Raw genomic sequence first — 10,237 nt, 5'->3', positions numbered from 1 at the left:
TTTCTGGATGGCATCTTCCTTCTAAATGAGGTTTGAAGTGAAGTGATTAGGTGAGAGAGAAGTGTGGGGAGGGAGGTGTGGGAGATGAAACAGTTATCTTGCAGAGTGGGAAGTGATCCCTGAGGACAAACAGAGTGGGCTTGTCATCAGTCTTGATTGTCCACTTGAGAAAATGAAGTGAAAGTGAAATCAGTCTGAATAGCTGTATTATTTATTCCAGCAGTGTTCACTTGTTTGGGTATAGTAAGGATACACATGGCTGGATTACTCCAATGTCAGGCTTGTGCACGTGTTGAACAATGGTGAGAGAGAGGTAGGGAAGGGAAGCAGGGATCATTTGCAAACATACACACATGCTTAGTACATACACAGATGCACATATATGCATCACTTAATTCATTAATAACTTTGGGCTACTTTATTGGTGAAATGGAATAATAATTGACCATATCTTATAAGATTGTGGTGAGTTAAATGTCAAGTATGTAAAAGTGAATAGCGTGCCTGGCCTTCAGAAAGCACTCAGTAAAATTAACTGTTACTGCCATCTTATCACCTTGGGTTGCCAGCGCTTTGCTCAATAGCGCAGAAAGCGAAGACAGGTAGGAACTGGCAAGTAGTAACAAAGTAGTGGGTCAATGGAATAAAGCTAAAATTCGAATGAATTGAGGTCCTGGCAAGAGATTGGTAGACAAAGCAATTAGGGAACCAAGTGGGTGATGTGACCCAACAGTACTTGCTTCACAGGAGCAAGGTGTTTGCAGAAGGAAGAGGTTGTTATGTTTGGAAACTGTCAGGGTGGAGCAAGGGGATGTCCACTTCCCTTACAGGTCCTTACTGTAACATGGTATGAGCAAGAAAAGAAAATCAGCCTTGATTCCATATGATTCCATATGAAGAGAAGCAGTTTCCTCAGGGGACAGCTCAGTTTCAATAAAAACACAGATGTGAAGGGAACAATCAGGAAAGAGACTAAGCATTTAAAGAAGCTCACTGATTACAGATTTCTTTAGAGTTCAAAAGGATAGAGTGGAATGGGTTTAAGAGAAGGGCTTTTCCTTGTCTTTATGAGAGACTGAGCTCGAATCTAGAGAGGTATCTTGGAGTGGGGGTAAGAGGCAAGATGCCTTGTTTAGACTACTAGAAATGGAAATGTGACAGAGGCACTTAGTTTGATTGCTAAACAGGGTTAAACACTCAGACCTGATTGAAATACTCAGGAGTCTGGGGGCTGCTCATGGGGTCAGAGTAATTATCAATTCAATCATGCACTATTTTGCACTACGTGTGTTTTAGGTATTACATTCTTTTTAATTCTGCGTGAACTTAGGTCTTATCTTCTCCTTGAAATAGATTTGTACTTCCAGAGGGGGGAAAACGCTTTTCTTTTAAGGTTATCATACTTCATGAACTAAAAATGCAGTATCTTATAAAAAGTAGATGCTCAATATGTTTTTAGAAATTTATTTTTAATTAGTTGAGCCATAGAGAAGACCACATTATAAATTTTAAAATGATACTTACTTGTGTATACACAAATAATAGTTTTAGGACAGGAGGCTAATACTCTCTGTTTTTTGTCTTCATGTGCCAATATTTATTGTTCAGGAAAAAATATGGGACAGAAGAAAATTTCTACATCAAATTAGGAGATTTTAGTTGAAATGAAATGTGAAGTACATTGAAGTATCTGCTATAGATAGTTGTCTTTCTTTTTCTTGTTTCTTTTTGATATTTTACGCAGTCCAGAGAAGTTGCAGAGTTTGAACAAAACTGAGATTACTGGTTCCTTTGAAGATTCTTTTCTTCCCCAGCAAATGGTTTCTATCAGGCTTTTAGCAACTAAGGTACTGCAAACAATTTTGTATAAATGTCTTTGCTACTAGGTTCTCCACAAATCAAACACATTCTTGGAGCTGAACAAAAATAAGAAGGAAGGACAGTATGGCAAGTTGGAAAAACCATCTGTTCAATCACAGGAATTGAACTTGATACCCAGATCAGAGTTAATTTATTTATGATAATGACTCTTCTCCTAATGTCCCAAGTGACATTTTGTCCCAGTGGTAGCCCCTGGATTATTTCTAATTCAAACCCTTTGGAACTCTATCCCCTTAATGTCTTCTATGCAAAGAAAATAAATATTCAATGAGCATAGCACAGTAAGTGGACAAAAGGAGTAAAATTCCTAATACAAATATTCCTAGAGTGATTTAATTATTTTACATCAGAGTATCCTGTTTCCTCAGACATATTATTGAATAAGATAAATATTAATAAGGAATTTTACAAACAGATTTGATCATCTTATAAACCCTATCTGGAAATCTGGTGTATCATTGACATTTGTCTTCTATTTTTCTCTTTTCTTTGATATTAAAATAGCATATATCAAGTCTTATAATTGACATTTCATTTTTCCCTTTCTTAGAAGAACCTGAATGTAATAATACCCAGCAATCATAATTGTGCTTTCACTTTTAAGAACATCCTGCTTTTGATTGCTTGTAGAAGTTTACTTAAATACTATGTATATATATATATATATATATATATATCTCCTTATCCTTAGTGAGTATGAAATATATTATTTGATGGATCATTTATGTTTCTCTTTTTAGAGTATAATAAAAAATTACTAATATCAACCACTAACCACTTTATATATACAAAAATATCTACAAATGATTGAATTACTATTTTTTAAAAAGTTATCTCAACCCAGGACTGGCAAAGTTGACATTTTAAGTAAAATCACAGTGAACTTTCACTCTACTCCTCACTTCCTAAATAGAGTAATATAAGAAGATGAACTTATAACTTCAACTCTTCCAAGTCTGTGGAATTATTACACATTGGGACTTTAAGGTTAGCAGTAAACTAAGTAGTTCATATTCTGTGCCTTATAAATAAATAACCCAACTTTTCTGCTAGAAATAATAATGAATAAATACTTCCACACATTGGTAACTTTGCTGTTTCTTCTAACCTAAAATCTATGTTAAGACCTTAGTGCCGGGGCACCTGGATGGCTCAGTGGGTTAAAGCCTCTGCCTTTGGCTCAGGTCATGATCCCAAAGTCCTGGGATCAAGCCCCACATTTGGGCTCTCTGCTCAGCAGGGAGCCTGCTTCCCTTCCTCTCTCTGTGCCTGCCTCTCTGCCGAGTTGTGATCTCTGTCTGTCAAATAAATAAATAAAATCCTTAAAAAAAAAAAAAAAAAAGGACCTTAGTGTCAAAATGGCTTTAAATCAACAGTTATCCTGTGAGTTTGATTCTGTAGTATCCTCCTGAAGTGCCATAAGCATTTGATTCTTCTCATTTTGTTTAGTGAACACTTAAATGGATTTTTAAACTACTCAATAGCTTGGAAAGAACTGACTTTCTTTATTTTCAAAAGCAAAATGCTCTTTCCTCCCTTTCACAGACATCTATACAATTAAAAAGCAAGCAAAGCCATCAAGATGAGCATTCAGAAGCAAAGGGAAAAATTATTATAAAATTGCTATTTATTAAAATAGGCAATTATGTTACAGACTGACTTTCTGAAAGGGCTGCTGACACATTTTGTGCAAGACTACAGGGGAGAGAACTTTGGGATATGGAAAAAGAAATGCTTGTTACTTTCTTTCAATAAAGCAGGTGCATGGAGACTAAGTCACTTAACCCCAGCCCTGTGAGACCTGTATTGTTCTCATTTTATAGCAGAGAAAACCATAGATAAAAGGGTGGCAATAACTTTTCCAAAGCCACACAGCTGGTGGGTAGCAGTGCTAGATCACCAGGTTAGTCTTTATGACCCCTGATGTCCTTGCTTGTCAGTAGGCTGAGTCCCTCGTTGGAATCTACCAATGGACGAACCCCGTGGAACATGGGGAGCATTGTGGTAAACAGAGAACCCAGCAAACCCAAGTGTAAAGCTTAGCCTGAGTGTTGGGTAATAAGCCTATTGATGCTTCCCTGTGTGTGTTGCAATATGTTTCTTCTTCAGGCCTGTCGACAAGAATGTTATCCTAAGTCAGCAGATCAAGTAATACACAGGACCATCAGAGTATCTGCTCCGTATCAATGTGCAAGCACCCTAGACTTTCTCTTTGACAGTATTTACTTGAAAATGACCTCTGCCAGAAACATAACAAGCCGGTTGAATGATTTAAAAAAAAAAAAAAAACACATTTAACATGGTGCTTCCGTTCATGTCAAAGAAAGTCACAGCAGTGGCCTGATCTCATACAAACACTATCTCCTCAGCGCTTTCAAGTAAAGCAAATTTCTTACTCATGTAAATTGTCCCAATTGTCTACATATTTATTTTTCCTATCAGGGCTGTAAAACGTGATCTACAATTTAAGAAAAATGAGCTAGACTCAATTCCTACCCTTCATGGAATCCAAATATGTCTTATTACATATCGTTGCATTACACAGTCGCCCGAACCTCAGGGACAGAACAACCACTATCACCATTTTAGTGTATCTTACTCTTTGGGGGCAGGAATTCCGTTAGGCCTGGCTGCATTGACCACAAGACAGTGATTGGGAAACATATCCAGTTAATGTGAGGTCTGGTCTGCAGGGTGCATGACGGTTTCACTAAAATGTTGTCACCTTGCTGGAAACAAGTAGAAACCTGGATTCAACCATGTCCTGTTTTTCCATGTAGAATCCTTCCATCTGGGCTCTCCAGTCAAAATCCTTAAGGTTAAAGGCTGCAGGAGGGAATGAAACAAGGGCCCCAGAGAGGATGCTGAAAGCCTTGCCTATCTCTTTTGCAACACTTCTCACCACTGTAATTAAAATGATTGTTGATGCATTGTTTTATGTCACTTCTGCTGCTCTATTGTAACACCCACAGCATCAGAATCTTGACTTGATTCTGCTGTTCCCTAAGTACTTGTCACAGTGTCCAGCACCAGTAATGATAAATATCGGATGAATAAATGAATGAAAGAGAATGAATTCAATATAAATGTTCTAACAATGTTAAGAAAGGTATGGCCTTAGCTATTAATTGCCTTTTGAACAGGGTCGCTTTTGCGATAATATGAAACACTCTAATATTTTTTCCATAATAAACTTATTAATCTTTATTAAGGACTAGCTGTATTCCAAGATGGCTACAAAGGTAATTTCATTTATTCCTAACAAAAGCCCCTGTAGGTAGATAGTAGTACTTTCATTTTATAAATAAAGAAATTGTAATACTCACAAAGGCTAAAGGGACTAGTTTAAAGATGGATAGACAGAGATATTCAAAATATTAGATCCTGGACTTCTACCAGGATGTGAGAGAATTAGTGTGGGGTAGAGATGGGAATTAACATTAGACAGTTCAAGTCAAGTGTAAACCCCATAGGCTTTACTTTCTATGCCCCCAACAACTCTCTGCATGGAGATCTCACTGATTTTTGAAGCTTTTTCCCTGGCTGATTGAAAATATAGTAGACTGTCTATATGGGGCACTTAGAAGAGGCTTGGCAAAATCTCAGGCATAGAAAGATGTCCATCTGTTGTATGTTCCCCAAGGCAGTTTTCAGTGGAAGACCCACATCTAGAAGGAGGACAGAAAGTGCCCAACAGCCCGTGCAACTTATTCTGGTAATGATACATCTACAGGCTTTGGCTTAGCGCCTGAGTTTGCAGGCCCAGCCACTCAGAGTACCAAGTGGTACTGATGCTACTCTGTTCCTCTCCACCTGGCCCCCTGCTCTGGCATTCTGTAACCTTGTTTCATTCACCCTTGCTTCTCACTCCAATCCCTAACTTCCTAGCCCAGCAGACCACCTTCTAGGAAGTAAGCAGTGAGGTGGTTACATTTTCCTTCCAATGGTATTGTTATGATACATAATTCATGTTCTTTCCTCAGACCATCTCTTGATTCTCAAAAGCGGGCTTTAGAAATCAAAGAGTATTGACTCTTTATTTTTTCATTCCTACTAGGATAATTCTACTTCTCTGCTAAGCAATGCAGGTATTTCTGATTGGATAAGAGAAAGGTTTTAGATAAGAAAATAAGGAGAAGAAAAGCATTACTGTTTGAAGGTTCTATCTGGTCCTATGTATACCATCTCTGACACAGTCTATTAAGTGTAGGCTCTGAATGTTATTTTGTAACCACTGACTGACATCTGCTGAGCAATATTCTGTTAAACTTCCTTAAATTGCTATATTTTAATTTAACAAAAACACACTTGTTTTACTTTTATCACAAAATACCAGGGTACTTTTTTTTTTTTTTTTTTTGGTATAAATTATCGAAGTTTGTTTGGAACTGTAGATGCTAATAAAAAGCAGTTCAGTTGCCTATCATTTAAAGGAAAATGTATCAATTTCTCTTATTCTTTTTCTTCTCTACCTTGTTCTTCTGTTTTCCTCCAGAAAAATAATGTCTAAAGACATTAAGTAGAACAGAGCATGGCTGATGTCAAAGCTAGTGATGGAAGGGGTATCCTAGGGAGAATCCCAGTGGCCTACAATGGGATATCACAGCACAAGTGACTTCAGAAGGCTTCCACTGATGAGGGTTGCTGGATGTTGAGTGTGAGAGTCTAAGTTTGGTGAGGACAGTATCCATGTGGACTGGAGCATCATGGTCTGAGTAGGAATTTGACTATGTCCTCATGGGGCTGTGTGTCAGTGCACAGTGGCAGAGCTCAAGCAGAGTTAGGAGGTCATTTGTGCAAAAGAGGAGGTGGAAGTGAAAATAGAAGTTATATGCAGCTGGATTGACTTAATTAATTAAGTAAGTAATTAAGGACAATGCTAGTTATGTTATTCACTGTTAGACTGTTAGTCTCTGTTAGAGAAGGAAATAACAAATTCAATAGAGTGAAAACTAGAACAAACCCTGCAGTTTTAGGGTAGAATTCCTTTTATATTAGTCAGCTTAGGCTTCCTTAACAAAAGTACCACTGTGGATGGCCTAAACAATAGAAATTTATTCTCACATAATTCCAGAGGCTAGAGGTTCATGATTAAGATGTAAGCAGACTTGTTTCCTTCTGAGGTCCCCTTCCTAGGCTTGCAGATGGCTGCCTTTTCTTTTCTTTTTTTTTTAAAGATTTTATTTATTTATTTGTCATAGAGAGAGAAGTGAGAGCAAGCACAGGCAAACAGAGTGGCAGGCAAAGGCAGGGGGAGAAGCAGGCTCCCTGTCAAGCAAGGAGCCCAATGTGGGACTCGATCCCAGGATGCTGGGATCATGACCTGAGCTGAAGGCAGCTGCTTAACCAACTGAGCCACCCAAGCATCCCTGATGGCTGCCTTTTCATTGTGTCTTCACATCATGGGAACCCCTAAGTTTGTGGGATATCTATGTCTTAATTTCCTCTTCTTTGAAGGACCCCAGTAAATGGAGTTAGGGCCATCCATATGACCTCATTTTACCTTAATTGCCTCTTTAAAAGCCTTATCTCTAAATATAGTCCCATTCCAAAGTACTGGGAAATAGAACTTCAACATATAAATTTGAAAAACATACACTTCAAACCATACCAGGTATCAAGTAGCAAAGTGAAGTCATGATTCTTTCTATATATGTACACATATAATCTATCCCATGATTCTTTGTATATAGTTATATATATATATAATCTTTGTATGTCCACTTAAAGGGCCTGGGATCAGTGACACTCCAGTAGCCATGAGCACATCTAGCACTTAGATCTACTAAATACCATTCTCCCCTTAAAAGAACTACCATGCTTTTGAGAAATGATTGATTTAAGATCTGGGACAGGAAAAGTACAAGACAAGTATGGAACATCTTATCATGGCAGAAACACATGAAATGCTCAAATAGTGGTGGGGACATGTAAAAATGGGGGATGGACTTACATTTCTGGTATGACAGAGTAAGATTCTACTGAATCAGTGGTCTCAAAGATTATTATAAAACTGCAGAAAAATAGCAAATAAACAAACCAACTATAACAAAAAATCAAAGGACACCTGGGTGGTTTAGTCAGTTAAATGTCTGCCTTTGGCTCAGGTCATGGTCTCAGGATTGTGGGATCTAATCCCATGTTGGGGTCTCTGTTCAGTGGATAGTCTGCTTCTCTCTCTCTCTCTCTCTCTCTCTCTCCCTGGGTGTGTGTGTTCTCTCTCACTTTTGTGCTCTCTCTCAAGTAAATAAATAAAATCTTTAAAAAATAAATAAAACAAAAAATCAATATAAAAAGTCCTGACAGAAGATTCTGGGGAGAGTCAAAACTTGGAAGAAAAGTGAATTTCTTGTTCTAGTGGCTTTTAGCTTGAGATTAGTCACTAATCTCAAGGTTCCTCAAAAAATTTGGCTTTATGAAATGAGTGCCAAACAAGGCAGCTAAAATTCCAGTCAAAACCATAGTCTCTCTGGATTGGAGGACAGAGTTTGGACAAACTGACCTGTTATAAAATAAGGGGTAAAGGGATAAGAATTGAAAATTAGATAGGTAGAAAGAGAGAGCCCAGAATTATGTACACAAACTGCAAAAACCTCTAGTTGCCTTTTAACAAATATAAGGACAAAATCCAACTTAAGATAAAAGAACTGACTAAAATTTGAGTCCCAAAATAGTTTATAGTTTGAATCATACGAAGTCAATAGCTTACTAAAACAAACAAACAAAAATAAGTACTCTTTGCAAAGATATAACAGAATCCACATATCCAGACTGCAATCTAAAAGTAGCCAACACCTGGGGTGGCTGGGTGGCACAGTTGGTTAAACACCGGCTCTTAGTTTCAGCTCAGGTGGTGATCTCAGGGTTGTGAGATGGACCTCATGTCTGGCTTCATGCTTGCTGCTCTGGTTTCCCTTCCCCTATGTTCATTTGCTTTGTTTCTTTATTTCCACATATGCATGAACTCTAGGAAACAAGTTGAAGGTTGCTGGAGGGAATGTGGGTAGGGGGAAGGCATAATTGGGTGATGGACATTAAGGAGAACACTTGATGTAATAAGCATTGAGTGTTATACGCAACTGATGAATCACTAAATTCTACCCCTGAAACTAATAATACACTATATGTAAACTAACTTGAATTTAAATACCCCCCCCCAAAAAAAGTCAGCAGAGGACCTAAGTAGATATTTTCCCAAAGACAGGCCGATGGTCCAACATTTACACAAAATGATATTCTATCTCACTCATCATCAGGGAAATGAAAATCAAAACCACAATGAGATATCACCTTATATGTGTCCGAATGGCTAAAATAAAAAAGAAAAGAATTAATTGTTGGTGAAGATGTGGAGAAAAAGGAACCCTCATGCACTGTTAACAAGAATGTAAATTGGTACACTACTGTGGAAAATAAGATGGAGGTTTCTCAAAAAAATTTTAAAAAGAGAAATTTTTCAAAGTAAACATTCTGTAACATTATATACAGAGGAACAACAATTTGAATAACTGATGATTCCTTATCAGAAATTTTAGAACTATAGAGACCAAGAATCAGCGAGACATGATTAAAGTGCTGAAGAAAAAAAAAAAAAGAAAAAAACTTGCCACCCAGAAATCTATATCCAGCAAAATATCCCTTAGAATTATATTAATATACTTGAGATATCATAATATATATGCAGGCTACATAGTTTAAATAATAGCAAATTATTTTATCACAGTTCTAGAAACTGGAAATAACATTATAGCCTTTATCATAATAGGACATAAGATCAGAAGAGACTACTATGAATTATACACTAATTAATTGGATAACTTAGAAGAAATGGAGAAATTCCAACATACAACTTATCAAGACTGAATGATGAAGAGATAGAAAAACTGAACAGATCAATAACGAGTAAGGAGAATGAATTACTAAGGAAAATTTTGCTCAAAACCAGAGCCTTGGACTGATAGTTTCACTATCCAGTGAACATTTAAATAATAGTTAATGTCAATCCTTCTCAAACTCTTTCAAAAAAATCAAGCTTTGCGCAGTGGCAGTATCGTAACCAATGAGGTTTATCCGAGGCGCGATTATTGGTAATTGAAAACTTTTCCCAAACTCTTTCAAAAAATCAAAGAAGAATGAGCACCTCCAAACTCATGTTAGCAGGTCAGAATAACCCTGATGCCAAAGCCAGATAAGGACACTATCAGTAAAGAAAATTATAAGCCAATATCCATAATAAACAAAGATGTAAACATTTTCAATAAAATACTAACAAACCAAATCAAGAGAATATTGAAAAGTTCATACCACATGATCATGTGAGATTTATCCCTGAGATTCAAGGATGATTCAACATTTT

The 10,237-nt window shown here is 37.1% G+C and overlaps 1 pseudogene; it reads left to right on the top strand.

Annotated features, from left to right (window-relative positions):
• The first annotated feature begins 9,911 nt into the window (after nucleotides 1-9,911).
• Nucleotides 9,912-10,033, top strand: LOC122892729 (annotated as a pseudogene).
• The last annotated feature ends 204 nt before the right edge of the window (nucleotides 10,034-10,237 follow it).

The sequence above is a fragment of the Neovison vison genome, chromosome 12 (assembly GCF_020171115.1).
Source record: "Neovison vison isolate M4711 chromosome 12, ASM_NN_V1, whole genome shotgun sequence".
In the NCBI taxonomy this organism is placed as follows: Eukaryota; Metazoa; Chordata; class Mammalia; order Carnivora; family Mustelidae; genus Neogale; species Neogale vison.
This window is presented reverse-complemented; position numbering and strand designations above follow the sequence as displayed.